Consider the following 22,988-nt stretch of genomic DNA (forward strand, 5'->3'; position numbering starts at 1 on the left):
CGGACCCACAGACTCGAGCTTGTGTGCGGCGAAGGCCCCGCAAGGTCGGTTCTACGGGTGGGTGCCAGGACCCAGGAATCCGGGCCCCCGGCCCCCTCCTCCCCAAGGAACGCAGGAATCAGTCCCTTGGCCCCTTCCTCAGCAGGGACTCAGGAGTTCACGCCCCTGGCCCATTCCTCCTCAACGGTCCCTGGAGTCCAGGCCTGCAGGCCCCTCCTCTCTCAGACACCGAAGTCCAGGCCCCCAGGCCCCTCTTCCCTCAGACCCAGGAGTCCAGCCAGGCCTGCCTCCCTGGGGAAGGCATAGCCGGGCTTCCTGGATGTGGAGTCAGAGGGAACCTCACCTGTTTGGGAGTTTGGCCCCTTGGGCAAGCAGCTCCCTCTCTACCTGTCAGATTCTGGAATCCAGGACTAGGGCGGAGGCAGGGATATGAAACCTTCAAACCTCTCTAGATATCCCCCCCCCCCCATTTCTTCTTTTGGCCTCCCATCATTTATAATGATGACAGCTGTGATCCCTGAGCCCTAAGGCTGCCCCACGCCCAGCAGAATGCTGTCAGCTCCCCCACTGGGCAGGGGAGAAGGCCTCCTAGAGATCCGGAGAGGCTGGGCCCCAGACGGGCAAGTGGGAGGAGCTGGGCCTGGTTGGCGGTGGCCCAGACCCCAGCCTGGCCACCCCAGGGCTAAGAGTGTGCACCTGCGAGTCGCAGGTCAGTCCCTCTGTCCACTTCTGCCTGTCTTGCTCTCCCCCCACCACGCTCCACCTCCATCTTTCAGGCCCTCTCCGCCTGCTGTCTGTTCCTGCAGCGCCTGGTCTCCGTGTCAGACCCTGGCTTACCTGGTTGCCGCCACCTCCTGTGCCTGTTTCTCATTCTCCATGCTCGTCCTTCTCTCCCCTCGGTGGTTCCGGCACTCTCCCTCGAGGATGGCCTCTCCCTCTCTCTCTCCTTTCTCATTCTTTTTCTTTCCCTCAGGTCTTTCTTCCTCCCTGGTCCTCCTCCCTCCCTCTCTCTTTGTCTCTCATTCTCTCAGTCTCTTTATTCCTCAAGGTCTCTGTCTCTGGCCTTCTCCCTTCTCCTCTCCCTTTCTCTCCATCTCACATCTCTGTCTCCCTCTGTCTCTTTCCTCCCTTCCCTCCCCTCCCACCCTTCTTTCTCCCTCCCTTCTCCTTCGCCCCCTCTCTGCCTCTCTCTCTCTCTCTCTCTCTGTCTTTCTCCTTCCCTCTCTCCCTCCCCCTCACAGCTCGGAGCCAGGTCTGGAGCTGGGGGTGGGGTGGGGGTGGTTCGAGAAGGGGCCCAGGGCTGGGGTAGCGACCTGCTGAGGAGGGGGAGGAGAGGCGGGAAGGGGGCGGAGGAGGAATGGAGGAGATGGGGGGCCGGAGTCGGGTCGGCTCTCATCCCCCTTCCCTCCTTCCCAACCTCCCAGACCCTCAGGCGGGGGCGAGAGTCAGGCCAAGGTGGGGAGGAAGGGGAAGGGAGGAGGCTGCCCCCGCCCCCCCCCCCCACAACCTGGCCCAGAGCCCAGTCCGGGTTCCCAGCATGCCCCGGGGCTGCCTGGGGCCTGAGGAGGGGGTGAGAGGGGAGCTGGGAATCTTAAAGATTTGCAGGACCCGAGCATCTCCCCACTCCCCCGGCAAATTTCTCCTTGGGGAAACTGAGACCTAGAGAGAAGGGTCAGGACTTGTTCAAGGTCACCGGACACGGCGTTGATGGAGACATGAACTCTCTGGGCCCATAGGCCCGATTTGGGGAAGGGGTTGGCGCTGGACTTCCTTCAGGTCTGGGTCCCCCTCCCCCTCTCTACAGACCCTGGGGAGCCCCCAAGGGTCAGAGAGCAGACCCAAACAGTCTGGCACCATGGCAACCAGCTGGCCCCGCCCCCTTAACCCCCGGAGGGCTGGGATCCAGCTGGGGCTAAAAGAAGAGGTGGGGACGCCTGGGTTCGGGGGAGGAAGAGCTAGGGGCCCGGACTTGGTCATTTTGTTAAGGGTGGGGGTTGGGGTGTGGACTTCCAGGTCTGAGGGAAGAAGAGGCCGGAGGCCCAGACTCTCTCGGGTCCTGGGGTAAAGAAGGCTAAGGGTTCGGGATTCTGGAATTCTGAGGGAGGGGGCTGGGATGCGGACTCCCAGGTCTGAGGGAAGAGGGGGCTGGGGCCTGGAATCCCAGGTCCCCAAGGGAGCCTGGATGCTGGGCCTCTCCTCCGCCAGACATCCCCTGCCCCCGCCGCTGACCCTGGCCTGTCTGGCAGCCCAGACAACCTCCCCCCTCCTCCGCCCCCACCTCGCACGGCTCACCCTTGACCCCTCAAAGCCCCGCAGCCCCTTCCCTGCCCCTCCCCCTCCCCTCCAGCCAGACGTTAACCCTTCCGCTGCCGGAGGCACCTCCAAAGCCAGCCTCTCTCCCTCCACCTCCCCTGAGGGCTCGGGCGGGCATCTTGCCCGAGTGTCCTCCAGCCTCCGCATCTAGCTATCCCGGCCCCATCTCTCTCCTCCTCTGGAATCCAGGAGGTGTTCCCGGCCTCTCCTCCTTCGGTGTCCCGGCCGCCAGGCCTCCAACCCCCTCCTCCAAGGATTCGGGAGTCTGAGTTCCCAGCCCCCGCCTCCTCCAGGAACCCTGAAACCCAGGCCGCCGAGGCGGCCTCCTTCTGGGACCCTGGGTCCTGGCCCCTGCCGTCCCCACCCTCCCGCCCACCAATCCCGCTTTCCGCAAACTCACGGCTCCGGGGCTCCCGCGTCGCAGGGCAGGGGCTCCCCCGCCAGCCCCAAGGCCGCGCCGAGTCCGGCCCGCCGCCGCCCGCTCTCCATCCTCTCCCCGCCTCTGCCGCCCGACGGCCTCTCCCCTTCCTCCCCGCGGCCCCGCCATCCTCCTTCCCTCCTCCCGACTCCCTCCGGCCCGCGTCTCCGCCCGGGACCCCGCGGGCCGGCCCCCTCCCTGGGCGCCCCCGCCCCGGCCCCTCCCCGCCGCCGGCCGGGCCCGGCCAGCCTCCCCCGGCCCCGGAGCTGGCCCCGGTCCAGGGGAAAAAATTCCATCCAGCCCCGGGGAGGAGGCGCGGGCGGGGGAGGGAGCGCGCGGGGAGGCCGGCCGGGAGCGTGACGCAGGGCGGAGGGAAGGGACAAAAGGGGCCGGGGCGGCGGGGCGCCGCGCTCCACTTCTCCCTCCCTCCGCCTCCCGCGGCCGGCCCCGCTCGCCCCTCTCCGCTTTCTCCCGCGCCCTCCACCTCTGCTCCTTCGCCGTCTCGCCGCGGCCGCCGCCTCCTGCGCGGTGCGTTCTCCTCCTGGTCTCTGTGACTCTCCTCTTCCTCCACCCGCCGGCCCCCCCTCCCCCGCCGCAGCGGGGTCCGCTCCCCTCCTCGCTCTCCCCCTTCCTGCCCTCCCAGCCTCCTTCTCTTCCCTCCGCTTCGGTCCCCCCTCCCGCTCCCCGCACTGGGGCCCCAAAGGTGAATCAGACCCGAATCTGCCCTTGCAGACGGAGCTCTCAGTCTGATGGAGGAGACAGCCCCCGACGCAGACAGTTCCAATCCAGGGCGATCGGGGTATGACAGAACCAGAGGCCGGCGGCTGTGGGAGCCCAGGGGCGGAAGGAATCCTTTCACTTGGGGACAGCCGGAGGGACCTCCGAGAACCGGGAGAAGTTAGATCTGGGTGGCCGAGAAGGGGGCTGGCCGCAGCAAGGGCGTTCCAGGCAGAGGCTCGAAAGCAGGGAGCAGGGGGCGATTCCGGGAGGACCGCAAAGCAGTCAAGTCTGCCTAGACCCTTAGAGGACAGGAGCCGAAGTGCTCCGAAGATGCGGCTGAGGTGGTGGGCGGGGCCAGGCTCACGAGCGTTTCGAAGGCCAGGCTGGGAACTTTCACCTAGGGGTGACAGGGAGCCATGGAGGGCTGTGGTCAGATCTGGGCGTCGAAGAGTCCCCTCTGGGGCCCTGTGGAGGGGATGGGTGCAGGGGGAGGATGCCCGAGCTGGGGCTGGGACCCTGCGGACAAAAAGGAGGGGGTGGGGCAGAGAATGTGAGGACGCAGGAGCTCCTGGGGACTGACAGACTGTGGGGGTGACGGGAAGTGAATAGGTGAAGAAGATATATCAGCCAGGAGTCTGGCGCAGGAATTGGGGACAGAAGTTGTTCCCAGCTGGGAATCAGTAGGAACAGGGGACAGGAGAGGTTAGGTGCTATGCGCAACTTGGAACTTCATGGACCTTTGGGCCAGGGGACAGTTAGGGAAGACATTCCGACAGTGGTGGGTATACCGTTCTGGGCTCCAACAGTGAAAAATGCATTTTCCTTCCACCCTGTCCCCCAGCCACCCACTACTCGCTAGAGACAGCTTATGCTTACCCCTTTCCTGTGTATCTTTTCAGATGAGTTCTATACGGCTATGACATATATTATACTATCCCCTATTTTTTGGCCCCCGCCTGGGATCACATTACCCCACACTTCACTTTTTTAACACTCTATCTTGAAGATTCTTGTATACCCACGCTTACAGAGCTACTGCTTTCATTTTAGGGGCTGTATAGTATTCCACTGCATGAATTTATTATTATTAATGATAGGAACAATAATGATGACAACACCTACCCTTTATTGAATGTCTAGTTTGGGACCAGCCGTGAGCTGGGTATTTATTATATTTTAGATCATGCAGTCATCACAGCAGTCTTACTATTGTAATTGTTTTATCTCCCTGTAAGGAGGAGGGAACTGAGGTCCTGCATAGTGAGTTAATCAAACTCTCAAAGTGAATGACAGTCAGAACTTGAACCCAGGCCTCTCTGATTCCAAATTCCATGCCTTTTCTTTGGAGGCGAGCGGCCTCCGCACAAACATGCCCCTCACTTGAGATCAGTATTTGGCTCACATTAGACTTGTCATGCACACAAACTCACACAGGGTAGAAACGACATTTGTCAGACCCTGCACCTTGATTTGGGATCCAGAACTACCATCGCTCTACATCTACCCCCAGATGCCCTGTAGTCAGGACAGGACGGTAACCGTCCTACCATGCTGTCTCCTTGTCCTGGCTCTGATCCTGTCATGTTGTGATTTTCGATGTCTGGGTCTGACTCGGGGAATTCACTGAGGGCGCGATCCAGGTCTGAGTCATTTCTGTGTCCTCACTATCACCCAGCATAGGGTGTGGCTTAGAGCAGGGACCTAGGAAAATGTTTGCTAATGAATGGAGGGATGGGTGAATAACACACGGCTTTATGAGCTAGGTTGCAACTTGCTTAAGCCTCTGGGATAAAATAACCTAATTCCCATTAGTTCCTGAACCATATGGTTCATTAGACCTGAACCATAAAGTCTTCATTCCCATTGGTCAGTGAGTCACAGGAACCACTGTTTCCATCATTCTCTGATATACAGAGTTCTCAACTCCCTTGGCACCTAAGACTCAATTGATGCAATCCCCACCAGTCGCTGAGACTTGCGAGCCACATTCCCATCAGCCCCCAGGACTCTCAAGCCACGGTTCCCATCAGCCCCCGGAACTCGGGACCCAGCTTTTCCATCAGCTCTGGAGGCACAAGGGCCGCATTCTCATCAGACATTGGCACTCCCTTGATACCCAACACCCATAATTCCTATACCACTAAAATGGAGGGGCCACCATTCCCATCAACTCCTGAGATATGAGTTTTGCCATTCTTATTATCCCTTGGAACAGTGTGCCAGTGGAAAAAAGAAACGTCCCACCCGTCATCACAAAGTCCATGCCCAAGTTCCCCACCCGTCATCACAAAGTCCATGCCCAAGTTCCCCACCCGTCATCCCAAAGTCCATGCCCAAGTTCCCAGAACAAGAACAGTTAGCCAGGAAGACACGGGCCGTGAAGTAGGTCTGAGTCAAGGACTCACTGATTAATACCATAGAAAAGAAGGCCTCGGGTCATGAGGAACATCAAAGTAGCAGAGAATCCTTCCACATGAAGGATCAACCCCAAACCCGAGATAATCCTACAGTACCACCAGAAAATCCTTCCACATGGGGGTTAAACTCCAAACTCAAGATAATCCTACAGCACCGCTTAATCCCCACAGGTGCAATAAGCCTCAGACTGGCAAAGCATCCAAAATACCAGATGATCCAAGTGCAACACATGCTCCTGTTGCACCATTAAATAATCCTAGATGGACACTTGCCCCTCATAGGCACTGGGGACATGGGGCCTTTTCTGTTCAATTTCCATTGTTTTAAGCTATCCAGTTTGTGGTAATATGTTATGGAGATGGGTAGGATGGATGTGGAGAAGATTAAACAACTTGGCCCATTTATTAACCATTTCCTGGATGGGGCAGGGGGGGATGGTACGTAGGAAAACTGGATGTGAATTTTGGGGGAGTTTCATCTGAATAGTGAAGGGTCTTCAGCTGCTCTGCTCTTTGCATTTCTGCAAAGATAGGGAAGGTGGTTCTGAGGCTCAAGGAGACAAGTGGTTGGGTAGTTTTTTTAAGGCCATCAGCTGCCATCCACTTCCCCGTCTTCAGGTACTAGAACTTCTTTCCTGTGAGAAATCCACTCTACATGACTCTAATAAGAATGTTCTAGCACTAATGCTTCCTCCCTCAAAACATGAGGCCCAACACAGGCCCATCAGAACATTCATTCATTTGTGACCCCCACCCCCCAAAAAGAACTGATTAAAATCCAATATTTTACATGTTTATCCTTTTTAAGATTCTATTTTTAAGTAGTCTCTACACCCAACATAGGGCTTAATCTCACAACCCTGAGATCAAGAGTCTTACACACCACTGACTGAGCCAGCTAGGTGCTTTACTTTTTTATCTTTTTTTTTTTTTAAGATTTTATTTATTTATTTGAGAGAGAGACAGTGAGAGAGAGCATGAGCGAGGAGAAGGTCAGAGAGCGAAGCAGACTCCCCATGGAGCTGGGAGCCTGATGTGGGACTCGATCCCGGGACTCCGGGATCATGACCTGAGCCGAAGGCAGTCGTCCAACCAACTGAGCCACCCAGGCATCCCTACTTTTTTATCTTGACACCTTATTTTATGTCTTCTAAAATACACAAGCATTTGTACACACATGTAGTGTTTTTGTTTTCCAAGGACAGAATTATGTTGTGTAGAGGAAGGTGTTTAAGAGCAGATTCTGAAGCCAGGCTGCCTGGGCATGAATCCTGGCTCGGCCATTTTCTTAGCTGTGTCTCTTTATGCCTCAATTTTGTCATCAGTGAAATGGGTATGATAATGAATAGTACCTACCTCACAGAGTTGAGATATAAAGATTAAAGGAGTTAATACATGCAAAGTGCTTAAAACAATGTCCAGCACATAGTAATCCCTATAGGAGAATTATCTGTTGTTATCATTCCTACAAAAAAAAAAAAAAAAAGCTAGCTCTGTAATTTCTGCATGCACATGCACAGCATTTTGCAGAAACAGAACAATTTATACTTATGGGAATATTTTTACCACATTCTTCCTGCTCTTCCCCTCCCCTTTCTTTTTTCTTTGCCTTTTCTTGACTTTTCCCTTCTTGTCCACTCTCCCCAGTTGACTCTCCACCCTGAATCACGTATGGTATGGTATCCGCTGTAGGTTGAATTATGTCCCTGCCCACATATGTTGAAATCCTAATCCCCAGTACTTGTGAATGTGACCTTATTTGGGGGTCTTTATACATGCAATCAAATTAGGATGTGGTCTTACTGGGATAGGGTGGTTCTTAAATCCAATGGCTGATATCTTTAGAAGGAGAGAAAGATCTGAAGATACAAAGGAGACACAGGGAAGAAGTCCATATGAAGGGGGAGGCAGAGATCACGATGAGGCATTTGCAAGCCAGGGAATGCAAGGATTGCTGGCAACCACTGGAAGCAGGAAGAGGTCAGAAGGAGCCTTCAGGGGCACCTGGGTGGCTCAGGCAGTTAAACATCTGCCTTTGGCTCAGGTCATGATCTCAGGGACCTGGGATCCAGCCCCACATTGGTCTTCCCACTTAGCAGGCATTCTGCTTCTCCCTCTCCCTCCACAACCACGAAAGAATAAATTTCCGTTGTTTTAAGCTATCCAGTTTGTGGTAATATGTTATGGAGATTCTAGGAAAGCAAATCATATCCACGTTTATCTGTCTTTCCATACTAGGTGCTTAAGAAAACATTTGGTCTCTACTTTAGTTCAAGTTTTTCTATTCGACCTCACCTTCAGTCTTTTGAAGGTTGAAGCACTGAATGCCTGATTGAAGGTTATTCCTGGTATCTCTGAACTTGTTTGTGTTCAATGAGTATGTGATCAGTCAGGTTACCATCACATCTAACCAGCATATTAGCGTGAGGAATATTGAACAAGCCAGGCGGAGGTGGTTCCTGTCTACTTTAAGATCATAATAGTCAGTTTCAGATTCGAGCATCCTGGTATAATGTGGAGTAAAAATCTTGCGTGTGCATTCAAGGTTAAAATTTTATTAGCTGAAGTGTGTGTGTGTGTGTGTGTGTGTGTGTGTGTGAGTAATTACATAATTACAGGAGTAAGACGCTGAAATAATTAATGATGATTGTGAAAGCCTGTAGGCTGTAGGTTGGGTTTTCAGGAAAAGGACTCTATAAAAGAAATTAGGGTTTAGGATATTAACTGGGAGTGTTGTAAGGTTCAACAGCCTGAAGGGGGTAGTGGGAGGGAGAAGCTGAACTATGATAACTCAGCTGATCCCATAGGCAGGGCTAGAGCTCAATGCCCCCAGGCACATGTCTCAAATTAGGGGCAAGGGGACCAGGTCTTTATATGACACATTGACCAGGTGATGGATGAGGGCTGCCTCCAGGAAGGGGCCGTGACAGTAAGTGAGGCAGCTCTTTTCCCCTGAGGGCAACCTGGGGTGGGGAGCAGGGGAACCTACTCAGCTTCGAGACCTCAACACCCCAGCAGCATCCTTAAGAGGGGAAATCTGTCCATTACTGCATGCCTTTTACATGCCCCCCCAAAATCTTGAGAACTTCCGTGTAATTATACAAGTCAGGAAATAGAGCGAGCGTGTTGGTGTGATTATTAAAGGTGTTTTATTTAGATACCATTAGGAAGACAGTTTTCTCCTCTTGGGGTTGACAGATGTAAAATGTAAATAATAATGCAAGGCAAACAGCAAAGATCAGACTGATTCAGAGATCGTTTTTTTATGGCAGGCAGCCTTCTTTGCAGAATTGTTTTGTATTCGACCATTCATATTAAAAAAAAAAAACTTTAGTAACTATAGTTGATTTTTTAGTTTTTTTATTGTATTTTAAAAAGTGTTACTTCACATTTATGAAGATGAATTTTAACTATTTATTTAAATAGAGCTTAATTTAAATTATTTAAATTGACAGAGCTCTAGTGGAGGGAGGAGCAGAGGGGGAGGGAGATAGACAGGCAGACTCCATGCTGAGCCTGTCACAGGGGCTCCATCTCAAGACCCTGAGATACTGACCCTGAGGTCTTGACCTGAGCTGAAATCGAGAACGGAGGCTTAACTTACTGAGCCATCCAGGCATCCCATGAAGATGAATTTTAAATTGCTGAGTTTAATTTCTTGAAGTGGAAATAAAACTCCAAAATCACGTATAACAACTTTTATGATGAAACATCTTTGATCCAGGGGCACCTGGGTGGCTCAGTGGGTTAAAGGCTCTGCCTTCGGCTCAGGTCATGATCTTGGGGTCCTGGGATCCAGCCCTCTCTCTCTACCCCCCCCTCTCTACCTGCCTCTCTGTGTACTTGTGATCTCTCTGTCAAATAAATAAATAAAATCTTTAGAAAAAATCTTTGATCCAGACATAATAATTAATGCAAAGAGCACTAGAAAAATAGGAAAGTGTTAGAAATGAGATGTCTGAAATACATGTTGTTCTCACTAATTTAACTTCAAAACAACATATTTTATAAGAATACTTTTGAGATGTTTTATATATATATATATATATATATATATATATATATATATATATGTTTTGAGTCTACTGAAGTCAAGAGCTTAAATCAAAACTGCCAGATTGACTGCAGAATACTACCAACCATTTTCAGAAGTGGCAGATGAAGGATTCTCATAATTTGCCCAAGCTATTATTCCCACAAGTTCTTTCTAGAAAATGTGTTTTGAAAAATTATTCTGGAGGTGCCTGGGTGGTACAGTCAGTTAAGCACCTGACTCTTGATCTCAGCTCAGATCATCATCTCAGGGTCATGAGTTCAAAGCTCTATATTGGGCTACACAAAATATTATTCTGGATCGTATTAAACTATATGAAGCATTACTGTATAAATTACGGTATATACTACTTCTGGATCTTGTACATTAAACATTTGGATATGAAGAAGTAATCAGGTGTCTATTTACTTAATTTATAATGAATTTAACTATATTTCCACTAGGTTGATGAAATATGTATGGGTCTTACACATAGTTAATAAGATAGTGAATATGGTTTATGAGATGTATGTAGAGCAGAAAGTCGGTGTTGTAATTATAATGGAACAAAAATGGCAAAGGCCATGAGGGAATTAGAAATTATAAGCTTATTATGATTTGTTCACTCTTTAGCTATGTGTCTAAAAGTGATTGGGGCTCAGTACCAGGTAAAAGAATTACCAGCCTTAGCAGAAAGATGGCAGACTACACTGTCATCATTCTTCTTTAGCCAAAATCAAACTCATGATATACAAGAGGTTTTGGAACTGTATTCATACAGGGTATTCAAATAAAATGACAAAGAAGTTCTTCCATGTTCAAAGTCCTACTTGAGCAAAAGAAGAGATTAAAGTTTTTTTTAAAGTAATCCCTAAACCCAACATGGAGCTCAAACTCATGACCCTGAGATCAAGAATCACATGCTTTTCTGATTGAGCCAGCACGGTGCCCCAAGAATAGATGTTATAGTATACTCTGCAGTGACAGTTCTAACATAGCAAGACTTACTGACAACTGAGAGTTGCTCGCAGAACTGCTGGTTTATTTGATGAGCCTATTGAAGAAGTAAACAAACCAATGTGCTTTGAGAGTGGAGGTATTTCTTTTTTTTTTAAGATTTTACTTATTTATTTGATGGGGGGAGGAGCAGAGGGAGAGGGAGAAAATCTGAAGCAGATCTCAAACTGAGTGCGGAGCCCAACACAGGGCTCAATCTCACAACCCTGAGATCATGACCTGAGCTGAAACCAAGAGTCAGACGCTTAACCAACTGTCACCCAGGTGCCCCGAGAGTGGAGGTATTTCGTACAGATATATATTATAAAAAGTTTGCTGTCATTCTGCTCCTGCCAAGGTGCTGAAATTAGTGTGTAGCTGTTGAAAAGTGAGCTACAGATTGAAATTCAGACACCATTTTTATAGTGCGGATGGCCTTCTATAATGGCTCCCAATGATTTCCACTTCCTGATAGTCATACCCTTGTGTAATCCAACTCCCCTTGAGGGTGGACTGCATCTAGTGACTTAATTATAACTAATAGAAATGGTAAAAGTGATGGTATGTCATTTTGTTTCCAAGATCAAGTTACAAAGTTCTGGGACGTCTGTCTTGCTAGCAAATTCTCTCTATTGCCTTCTCTGCTTTCATGTGTTAATAAATTAAGTGGCCATATTGCGAGCTCCCATTTTTGAAAGGCCCATGTGTCAAGAAACCGAGGGAATCCTCTGTCCAAGAGCTAGCAAGGAACTGAGGCACTCAATACAGCATTCTATGAGGAATGTTGCACAAAACCAATGAATGACCCTGGAAGTGAGTCAATCCAAGTAGGGCCTTTAGATGAAACTTTAAGCCTTGGACTGACACCTTGGTGACAGCCTCGTGAAATGGAAGACTGAGGTAAGCTATGCTTAGATCCTTGACTCATAGAAACTGAGATAATAATGTGTTCTCTTTTTTTAAAAAAAAGATTTTATTTATTTATTTATTTATTTATTTATTTATTTATTTGACAGAGATAACAAGTAGGCAGAGAGGCAGGCAGAGAGAGAGAGGGAGGGAAACAGGCTTTCTCCTGAGCAGAGAGCCTGATGTGGGGCTCGATCCCAGGACTCTGGGATCATGACCAGAGCCGAAGGCAGAGGTTTAACCCACTGAACCACCAAGGCACCCTGTGTTCTTTTTTTCTTTTAGTTAAGTAGGCTCTGTGCCCAACATGGGTCTTGAACTCAAGACCCTCATATCAAGAGTCATATGCTCTACAACTGAGCCAGCCAAGTGCCCCAATAAATGTATTGTTTTAAGCTGCTTCATTTGGGCATAATTTGTTACACAGCAATAGATAGATAATACAATGATATCCTGGAAATCTATGGCCTTGTTCCATTGTCATATTTCTCATTCAAGACTTAAGAACAGATCATTCCTGAATAATTTGCAAAATAGCAAGAGCATGCAAAAACCTTAGGGGGAAAAATGTGAGAAAGGGCAGGACTTTCTCATTTTTGGTAATGTCAGGCTGGGTTATTTAGAACAGCTCTTCTGTTGAAAACAACTAAAAGCACTGGATAAAATACTAAAAAGTTCTTGCAAAATCATGAACGATATGACAATATAGTGAAGATTTCCCAGCTAAGGTTTATTAAGTGGGAACTCAGAGGAGTAAGAAAAACATTCCAAGCTGCTTTTGACCAATGAGCATTTATTTACTCTAATTATGAAAATGAGCTGTAGTTTTCAACAGGCTCCTGGAATGAAGACAACCAAGACAAAGTGGTAACATGCTAGTACCAGGGCAAAAGGAAAAGCAAACTTAGACCTGCTTCTGGAGGAAGGTACTTAAATCGCAAAAGGAAAATGATCCCAGAGCAAAAATGGGGCAAATGTATAGATGTATCAGTCAGAATCTCAGTTGGAAACTGACGCATTGTCAGGGGCCCAATTAAATATAAACTAGTAGAGGTATAACTAGATACAGAGGTGTGGCAAGATTAAGAGGTCTAATAAAGGATGGTGAGAGATCCAGAACAAGTAACCATGGGAAGCTATTACCACCTCCCCATCCTGCTGGGACAAGGAAGGGAAGGATGGTATCTGAAGTCAGGGAGACTTATATCTGTCCCCTAATAGAGGATGGGTCTATTAGTCAGGGTCGTCTGGAGAAACAGAACAAATAGGGTATAGATACATAGGAAGAGATTTGTTATAGGGAATTGGCTCATGCAATTATGGAGGCTGGGAATTCCCACAGTCTGTTCCATAAAGCTAGACATTAAAAATATTCACACACACACAAAAAAACAATGCCACTCTTATCATTGACTTATGTTTTAAGAGATATAGGTGTTTTTCATTGAATATATTATTCATGTTAACGTACTTTATTTTCTGAGAGAGAGAATGTAAGCGGGGATGGGGAGGGGCAGAGGGAGAGGAAGAAAGAGAATCCTTTTTTTTTTTTTCAGTTTCTCTATTTATTTATAGGGTTCCCAATAATTTTTTTTATTAACATATAATGTATTATTTGTTTCAGGGGTACAGGTCTGTGCAGCATTCACCATAGCACATACCCTCCCCAATGTCCATCACCCAGCCATGTCATTCCTCCTACCCCTCTCCCCTCCAGCAACTCTCAGTTGGCTTCCTGAGATCCAAGAATCTCTTATGGTTTGTCTCCCTCCCCAGTCCCATCTTGTTTCATTTTTCCCTCCCTTCCCCACATGATTCCCCACCCTGCCTCTTAAATTCCTCCTATCAGAGAGATCATATGATAGTTCTTTTTCTCTGATTGACTTATTTCACTTAGTACAATACCTCTAGTTCCATCCACATCATTGCAAATGCCAAGATTTTGGTTTTTTGATGGCTGCATAGTATTCCATTATATATATTATACCAGATTGTCTTTATCCACTTATCTGTTGATGGACATCTAGGCTCTTTCCATAGTTTAGCTATTATGGACATTTCTGCTATAAACATTTGGGTGCATGTGCCCCTTTGGATCACTACATTTGTATCTTTAGGGTAGATACCCAGTAGAGAGATTTCTGGGTTGTAGGGTAGCTCTATCTTCAACTTTTTGAGTACCCTACATACTGTTTTCCAGAGTGGTTGCACCAGCTTGCATTCCCACCAACAGTGTTCCCCTTTCTGCACATCCTCGCCAACACCTGTCATTTCCTGACTTGTTAATTTTAGCCATTCTGATTGGTGTGAGTTGGTATCTCACTGTGGTTTTGATTTGTATTTCCTTGGTGCTGAGTGATGTTGAGCACTTTTTCATGTGTCTGTTGGCCATTTGGATGTCTTCTTTGCAGAAATGTCTGTTCACGTCTTCTGCCCATTTCTTGACTGGGTTATTTATTCTTTGGATGTTGAATTTGATAAGTCCTTTATAGATTTTGGATACTAGCCCTTTATCTGATATGTTAGTTGCAAATATCTTCTCCCAATATGTTGATTGTCTTTTGGTTTTGTTGACTGTTTCCTTTGCTGTGCAAAAGCTTTATATCTTGATGAAGTCCCAATAGTTCATTTTTGCCTTTGTTTCTCTTGCTTTTGGAGACCTGTCTAGCAAGCAGTTGCTGTGGCTGAGGTCACAGAGATTGCTGCCTGTGTTCTCCTCTAGGATTTTGATGGATTCCTGTCTCCCACATAGGTCTTTCATCCATTTGAGTCTATTTTTGTTCATGGTATAAGGAAATGGTCCAGTTTCATTCTGCTTGTGGCCATCCAATTTTCCCAACACCATTTCTTAAAGAAGCAGTCTTTTTCCAATTAGATATTCTTTCCTGCTTTGTCGAAGATTAATTGACCATAGAGTTGAGGGTCTATTTCTGGGCTCTCTATTCTGTTCCATTAATCTATGTGCCTGTTTTTGTACCAGTACCATACTGTCTTGATGATTATAGCTTTGTAATAGAGCTTAAAGTCTGGAATTGTGATGCTTCCAAATTTGGTTTTCTTTTTCAACTTTCCTTTGATTATTTGGGGTCTTATCTGGTTCCATAAATTTTAGGATTATTTGTTCCAGCTCTATGAAAAAAGTTGATGGTATTTTGATAGGGATTTCATTGAATATATAGATTGGTCTAGGTAGCATAGACATTTTCACAACATTTGTTCTTCCAATCCATGGGAATGGAATGTTTTTCCATTTCTTTGTGTCTTCCTCAATTTCTTTCATGAATACTCTATAGTTTTCTGAGTCCAGATCCTTTACCTCTTTGGTTATGTTTATTCCTAGGTATCTTATGGTTTTAGGTGCACTTGTAAATGGGATTAACTCCTTAATTTCTCTTTTTTCTGTCTTGTTTTTGGTGTATATAAATACAACTGATTTCTGTGCTTTGCTTTTATATCCTGACACTTTACTTAATTCCTGTATGAGTTCTAGCAGTTTTGGAGTGGAGTCTTTTGGGTTTTCCACATAGGGTATCATATCATCTGCAAAGAGTGAGAGTTTGGCTTCTTTGGATGTCTTTATTTCTTTTTGTTTTCTGATTGCTGAGGCTAGGACTTCTAGTACTATGTTGAATAGCAGAGGTGATAGTGGACGGCCCTGCCGTATTCCTGACCTTAGGGGAAAAGCTCTCAGTTCTCTCCCATTGAGAATGATATTTGCTGTGGGTTTTTCATAGATGCCTTTTATGATATTGAGGTATGTACCCTTTATCCCTACACTGTGAAGAGTTTTGATCAAGAAAGGATGCTGTAGAGACTTTTTCTTTCTTCCTTGCATATATGTGTTACCATGATTGTTCCCAATGATTTACTTCTGTGATGAATAAAAGTAATTCTGGCAAAAAAAAAAAAAAAAAAAAAACCACACACAAAAAAACAAAAAAACACACAAACAAACAAAAAAAGAAAGGATGCTGTACTTTGTCAAATGCTTTTTCAGCATCTATTAAGAATATCATATGGTTTTTGTTCTTTCTTTTATTAATGTATTGTATCACATTGATTGATTTGAGGATGTTGAACCAACCTTGCAGTCCAGGAATAAATCCCACTTGGTTGTGATTAATAATCCTCTTAATGTACTGTTGGATCCTATTGGCTAGTATTTTGGTGAGAATTTTTGCATTCATGTTCATCAGGGATATTGGTCTGTAATTCTCCTTTTTGATGGGGTGTTTGTCTGGTTTTGGGATCAAGGTGATGCTGGCCTCATAAAATGAGCTTGAAAGTTTCCCTTCCATTTCTATTTTTTGAAACAGTTTCAGGAGAATAGGTATTAATTCTTCTTTAAATGTTTGGTAGAATTTCCCTGGGAAGCCTTCTGGGAAGCTTTCTTTTGATGTCCATTAACATGATAAATTGTTTTCTACCCCCCTCACTTTAAATCTGGAGGTGCCTTTGGGCCTAAAATGAGTTTCTTGCAGACATCATATTGATGAGTCTTGTTTCTTTATCCATTCTGATACCCTGTACCTTTTGATTGGAGGATTTAGCCCATTTACATTCAGGATAACTATTGAAAGGTATGAATTTAGTAATATTATATTTCCTGTAAGGTGACTGTTACTGTATATTGTCTCTGTTCCTTTCTGGTCTATGTTACCTTTAGGCTCTCTCTTTGCTTAGAGGAACCCTTTCAATATTTCCTGTAGGAATGGTTTGGTGTTTGCAAATTCTTTTAGTTTTTGTTTGTCTTGGAAGCTTTTTATCTCTCCTTCTATTTTTAATGACAGCCTAGCTGGATATAATATTCTTGGCTGCATATTTTTCTCATTTAGTACTCTGAATATATCATGCCAGTCCTTTCTGACCTGCCAGGTCTCTGTGGATAGGTCTGCTGCCAATCTAATATTTCTACCATTGTGTATTACAGACCTCTTGCCCCGAGGTGCTTTCAGGATTTTCTCTTTGTCACTGAGACTTGTAAGTTTTACTATTAGAGGACAGGGTGTTGACCTTTTTAATTGATTTTGAGGGGGGTTCTCTGTGCCTTCTGGATTTTGATGCTTGTTCTATTCCCCAAATTAGAGAAGTCCTCTGGTATAATTTGCTCCAATATACCTTCTGCCCCACCCATTTCTTCTTCTTCTGGGATCCCAATTATTCTAATATTGTTTCATCCTATGGTTTCACTTATCTCTTGAATTCTCCCCTCATGGCCCAGTAGTTGTTTGTCTCTCTTTTTCTCAGCTTCTTTATTCTCTATCATTTGGTCTTCTATATCACTAATTCTCTCTCCTTCCTCATTTATCCTAGCAGTAAGAGCCTCCATTTTTTATTGCACCTCATTAATAGCTTTTTTAATTTCAACTTGGTTAGATTTTAGTTCATTTAATTCTCCAAAAAGGGGTTTTATTTCTCCAGAAAGGGATTCTCTAATGTCTTCTATGGTTTTTTCAAGCCCAGCTAGCATCTTTATAAATGTCATTTTGAACTCTAGGTCTGACATCTTACTAACGTCCATATTGATTAGGTCCCTAGCTGTTGGTACTGCCTCTTTTTCTTTTCTTTTCTTTTTTTTTTTGAGGTGAGTTTTTCTGCCTTATCTTTTTATCCAGAGAAGAATAAATGAATGAGAGAACAAAATACTAAGAGGGTAGCAACGATCCCAGAAAAATATACATTAACGAAATCAGAAGAGACCCAAAACTTGGGGGGGGAGAATAAAGGATATATATACACATATATATCCTTATGTATATAATATAATAAATTATATAATATATAAATATATAATATAATATATATAAAGAGATATCTATCTATCTATATGATGATGAATAGAATAGAGCCACACACATGATTTTGAGTCTATTTTCGTCTGTTAGAAGAAACTGTATCCCAAAATTTTAAAGAAAGAAAAACTTATATGTATGCAAAAAATAAGGTTAAATACAAAGAAGGGATAGAATATGACTACAACAATGAAAATTAAAGTAGATTTTTAAAGAGGTATTGATAAGATAAAATAGTTTTTTTTTAAAGATAAAATAGTTTAAAAAGGCTAAAATAGGAAAGAGGAAAATTTTTTTTAAAAGGATAAGAAAGAAATAAAATTTTAAAAATTTAACTTTGAAAGACTGAAGAATCATAGGGAAAAAGCCATGAATTCTGTGCTGTTTTCCCCAGCTCTGAAGTTTTGCAGTTCTCATTGATTGGTGAACTTGGTCTTGGCTGGATGTTCTTGTTGATCTTCTGGGGGAGGGGCCTGTTACCTGATTTTCAAATATCTTTGCCTGAGGTGAAATTGTATTGCCCTTGCCAGGGGCTGGGCTAAGTAATCTGTGTGGTTTTGCTTTCATAGTTTTGTTCCCTGAGTGCTTTCCATACAGCTTTGGAGGACGGGAATGAAAATGGTGGCCTCCCAGTCTCTGGCCTGGAGGAGCCAAGAGCTCAGGGCCCCACTCCTAAGTGTGCCCTTGGAGAAAAGTAGTGAATCCCTCCCATCTCCCTGGTCTCTGGCCATGCTCTGAGCCCACCCGGCCTGTGACTGAGCATTTCTGTCTCTGGTGCACGGCCCTGTTTGGAGTCTCCAAACCCAGCAGATTCCTGTCATGCTGCTTCTCCCAGAGGAGGAAGGTGAGTGATCAAAGAGTTGGATCAAAGAGCAGTGATCCAACTGTGCCATGGATCACAGTTTAAGGTAACCGGAGCTGAGAGCTCATCCTCAGCTCCGTCACTGGGCTTCCCCACTCTGATACCTGGGAGCTCTGCCACACTCAGACACCCCCAGTCTTTCTGTGACCACAAGGGACCTGAGACCACACTGTCCCCACAAGTGCTCCACCCCCTGTTTATCCTCTGGAGCGATGTCCCTCTGTGGAGCAGACTTCTAAAAGTTCCAATTTTGTGCTCTGCTGCTCCGCTGCTTGCCGGGAGCCCCTCCCCCTGTAGTCTATCTTCCCCTATTTCACCTCCAGTCACTTCTCCGAATGCTCTGCCTTCCAGAAAGTGGTCGTGTTTCTATTCCTAGAATTGCTGCTATTCTCTTCCAACTCCTGTTGAGTTTGTAGTTGAGTTGAGTTGTTGAGTTTAGATGGTTTGATAACTATGTAGCTGAATTCCTGGGACCCGACCAAATGAGGTCTCCTTTTCCTCTGCCCTCTCACTCCTCCCCAGAAAGAGAATCCTAAGTAGGCTTCACACTCAGTGTTGAGCGAGTTGCAGGGCTCTATCTCATGACTCAGATCATGACCTGAGCCAAAATCAGGAGTGGGACACTCAACTGACTGAGCCACCCACGTTCCCCCCCCCCCCATTTTTATGCCTAATAAGGCAAGTATTCATTAATATAATCTGAATAAGCAAAAGCTCTTGGTTCTCTCAATACTTCTTTTTTCACAGTGTAAAGGAGTCCTGAAATTATAAATTCTGAGACCTGCTTCCCTACAGATACTTGTGCACAGTTACACCAAATGTACATGTAAGAATGTTCACAACAATTTTATTTGTCATGGTACCACTCTGGGAGCAGTTTATATGTCCACTTAGAATCAGATGGGTAAGCAAAGTGTGATATATCCACATGATGGAATACTATGCAGCCAGGAAAAGAAATGAACTAGAAGTACACAATGCCATAGACAACTCACACACAAAATGTTAGAGAAAATAAGATATAAAAGAATAGTCTTGTTTCATGTAAATAAATACCTAATCTTGAAAATGGGCAAAAAAAACTATGTAAGGGATGGCATTAAAAAGAAAAAGGATGCCTGGGTGGCTCAGTGGGTTGGAGCCTCTGCCTTCGATTCAGGTCGTGGTCCTGTGATTCTGGGATAGAGCCCCACATTGGGCTCTCTCTGCTCGGCGGGAGGCCTGCTTCCTCCTCTCTCTCTGCCTGTCTCTCTGCCTGCTTGTGATCTCTGTCTGTCAAATAAATAAATAAAATCTTAAAAAAAAAAAGAAGAGTGAGGTCAAGATTATCAAAAAGTTAGAATGTTGCCAACTTCTGGAGGGATGAGGAGTTATTGAGAAAACAGGTGGAGGAGATTCTGAAATATTGTGTATATTTGTTTTCTTGATCTATGTGACAATAAGAGTTTACTTTAAAATTACTCATGTAGGGATGCCTGGGTGGCTCAGTGGGTTAAAGCCTCTGCCGTCGGCTCAGGTCATGATCCCAGGGTCCTGGGATCGAGCCTCACATCTGGTTCTCTGCTCAGCAGGGAGCCTGCTTCCTCCTCTCTCTCTGCCTGCCTCTCTGCCTACTTGTGATCTCTGTCAAATAAATAAATAAAATCTTTAAAAAAATACTCATGATATGTGTATGAATGCATCTTTTTCATGCATCTTTAGGTTATACTTCACAAAAAATAGAGCTGGGAGCAACAATTTTAAGTTTGCTTCTGGAACTGTTGAGAAAGCAGTGAAGATTCAGTTTGCGGTTCATCTTTAATGAAATTACATCATCACTTTTGACCAAATTTTCCTGAAGAGGAAGTAATCCTTTCCTTTAATCACTTTCTCTAAGTGAGGAAGGAAAAGTTAATAACCTGGTGGCAAGATCACCATAATGGGGATCCTTTATTGGCAAAGTGAGCATTTATTTAGTATCCGAACTGTGCAATATGGTGAACAGAGAAAAAAGAGGTAATGTTAAAAATGCTGAGAAATCATTATTCCCATGCTCTAATGTTAAAATATTAAAGTTAGACCACCATGCAGTTTTAATTTTAACTCTCTATGTTGAACTAATTCCTTGTATTCTGCCATCTAATATGACATCTTGTTTTTATGCAGATAAACATTTTTCAAACTTTGGTTAATTTGAGCATTTGTTTCATGTTCAGCTTTTTGGATTTGCTTTTCTATGAATTCTCTATTCTCATTCTTTGCCTATTTTCTATTGGGTTGTCTTTTTTTTTTTTCCATCTTGTAGAATATAGATCTTGATTTTTTTTTTTTAATCAGCCATCAGTATTGAAAAATTTACTCTCCATGACCCTTAATACGCTCATTATAGTTTTGGTGTATTTTACCATACAAAGGTTTTAATTGTTTCCTTAAGTTTTAAGTTTTATTTTACTTTATTATTATTATTTTTTAAAGATTTTATTTATTTATTTGACAGACAGAGATCACAAGTAAGGAGAAAGGTAGGTAGAGAGAGAGGAGGAAGCAGGCTCCCCGCCGAGCAGAGAGCCTGATGCGGGTCTTGATCTCAGGACCCTGAGATCATGACCTGAGCCGAAGGCGAGGCTTTAACCCACTGAGCCACCCAGGCACCCTTAAGCTTTATTTTTTGAAGGTTTTTATTTACATTCCAGTTAGTTAACATACAGTGTAGTATGAGTTTCAGGCTTAGAATTTAGTGATTCCATACTTCCATACAACATCTGGTGCTCATCACAAGTGCCCTCCTCAATCCCCGTCTTCTATTTAACCCACCACCAACCCCTCCCCTCCCCCCTGGTAACCATCAGTTTGTTGTCTGTCATTTTTTAAAAAAAGTTTTATTTATTTATTTGACAGAGAGAGAGAGACAGTGGAGAGGGAACACAAGCAGGGTGAGTGGGAGAGGGAGAAGCAGGCCTCCTACTGGGCAGAGAGCCTGATGTGGGGCTCGATCCCAGGACCCTGGGATCATGACCTGAGCTGAAGGCAGAGGCTTAACGACCGAGCACCCCAGGCACCCCTGTTGTTTATAGTTAAGAGCACGTTTCTTGACTAAAGTTTTTATATCCATATAGCCACATGACTCCTCCCCCACTTCAGAGCTTTTGGGTTTCCTGCTTAAGGTTACCTCCACAGCCACCTGATTGCCTTGATTTTCTTCTAATACTTCCACAACTTTTAAAAAATGTTCAGTTGTGGCATGCCTCTTTGTATATGGTATGAGCTGAGATGTGAGTCCTCCTTTATTATTAGATAGGTCTGTTTAGATAAGTCTGTTTAGCCAAGGCATGTTTGTTAAATAAACTTTTTTCTCATTTGAATAGGACTGTCACAGTTGTTATTGTTAAAATTCTCATGCAGACGTGGATCTACTGGGGACGCTTTACTGTGCTCTTTGATCAATTTTTCTATTCCTATTCCAATATTATACTAATTTCATAACATTAGATTTATGGTATATTCACATGCCATCTGAAAACAAACACCTTCATTACTTTTCTAAGAGATTTGATAAATGAATGACAGAAAAGAGAAAGGATCCTATTTGTTCTGTCACGGTAGATTGTAAGAACAATTTATGGCTGGACCAGCCTGTGTCTACCTTCCCAAGGTTCAGTGGAAGAAACTGTCTATAACAGTGAGATGAAGATCATTTACATAAATGTGGAGAACTAGCTTCTTACCACTTCAGTCTCTATAGCAGGTGGTGAGAACAGTAAAAGGGGCAGAGAGAGCAGCTGTGGAAAAACCAGCCAACGGTACCGGCCGCCTCTACAAAATGATGAACTTTAAACCAGTCAACACTAATCTCCTGACCTGTTGGACTCAAAGTAAGACAACGATGGGGACTGTTGTGACAGAACGAAAGTATTATGAGTCATTTGCCTATAAAAATAATATACTGACAAAGATTGGGAAGAATGAAGGATGAAAAGTGGTAGAACACAGATTCCCTAAGTTTTCACAGGTGGAGTAAAATAAAACGTTAAGGTAGATCAAAAATAGGAGGATGCATATTTTAAGATGTAAAAGTAAAATCCAGAAGAACTAAGAAAAACAGCAAAGTCAACTAAAATTGGGTGTGGAGGGGGTGAGAGGAAGTGGAAAGATTCTAATTTTGTCGTTGCTCACAGTGAAGAAAGACCACACACACACACACACACCCCCCAATGCAATGAAAACACACACCATATTGTGAAATATAATTTCAAAAGAAACAATAAAAACAGAAAGCATAACATTAAAATGTTGATAAAACTAAGGTGAAATATATCTGTTATAGGAATGAATTTAAATGTGCCTGTTCTACATATTTTTTAAAAAAGCAATTATCACATCTCATCACACAGTAAAATCCAACTATTTTCTGGGAATATAAGAGACATGTTAAAACAAATTGACTGAGAAAGTCTACAAATGAAAAGATGCACCAAGGCGAATGAGACCAATGGAAGGAAAAAGAAAGCAGGGCTTCAATTTTAATATACAGCCAAACTGAATTTAGGAC

The sequence above is a fragment of the Mustela nivalis genome (assembly GCF_964662115.1).
Source record: "Mustela nivalis genome assembly, chromosome: 18".
In the NCBI taxonomy this organism is placed as follows: domain Eukaryota; kingdom Metazoa; phylum Chordata; class Mammalia; order Carnivora; family Mustelidae; genus Mustela; species Mustela nivalis.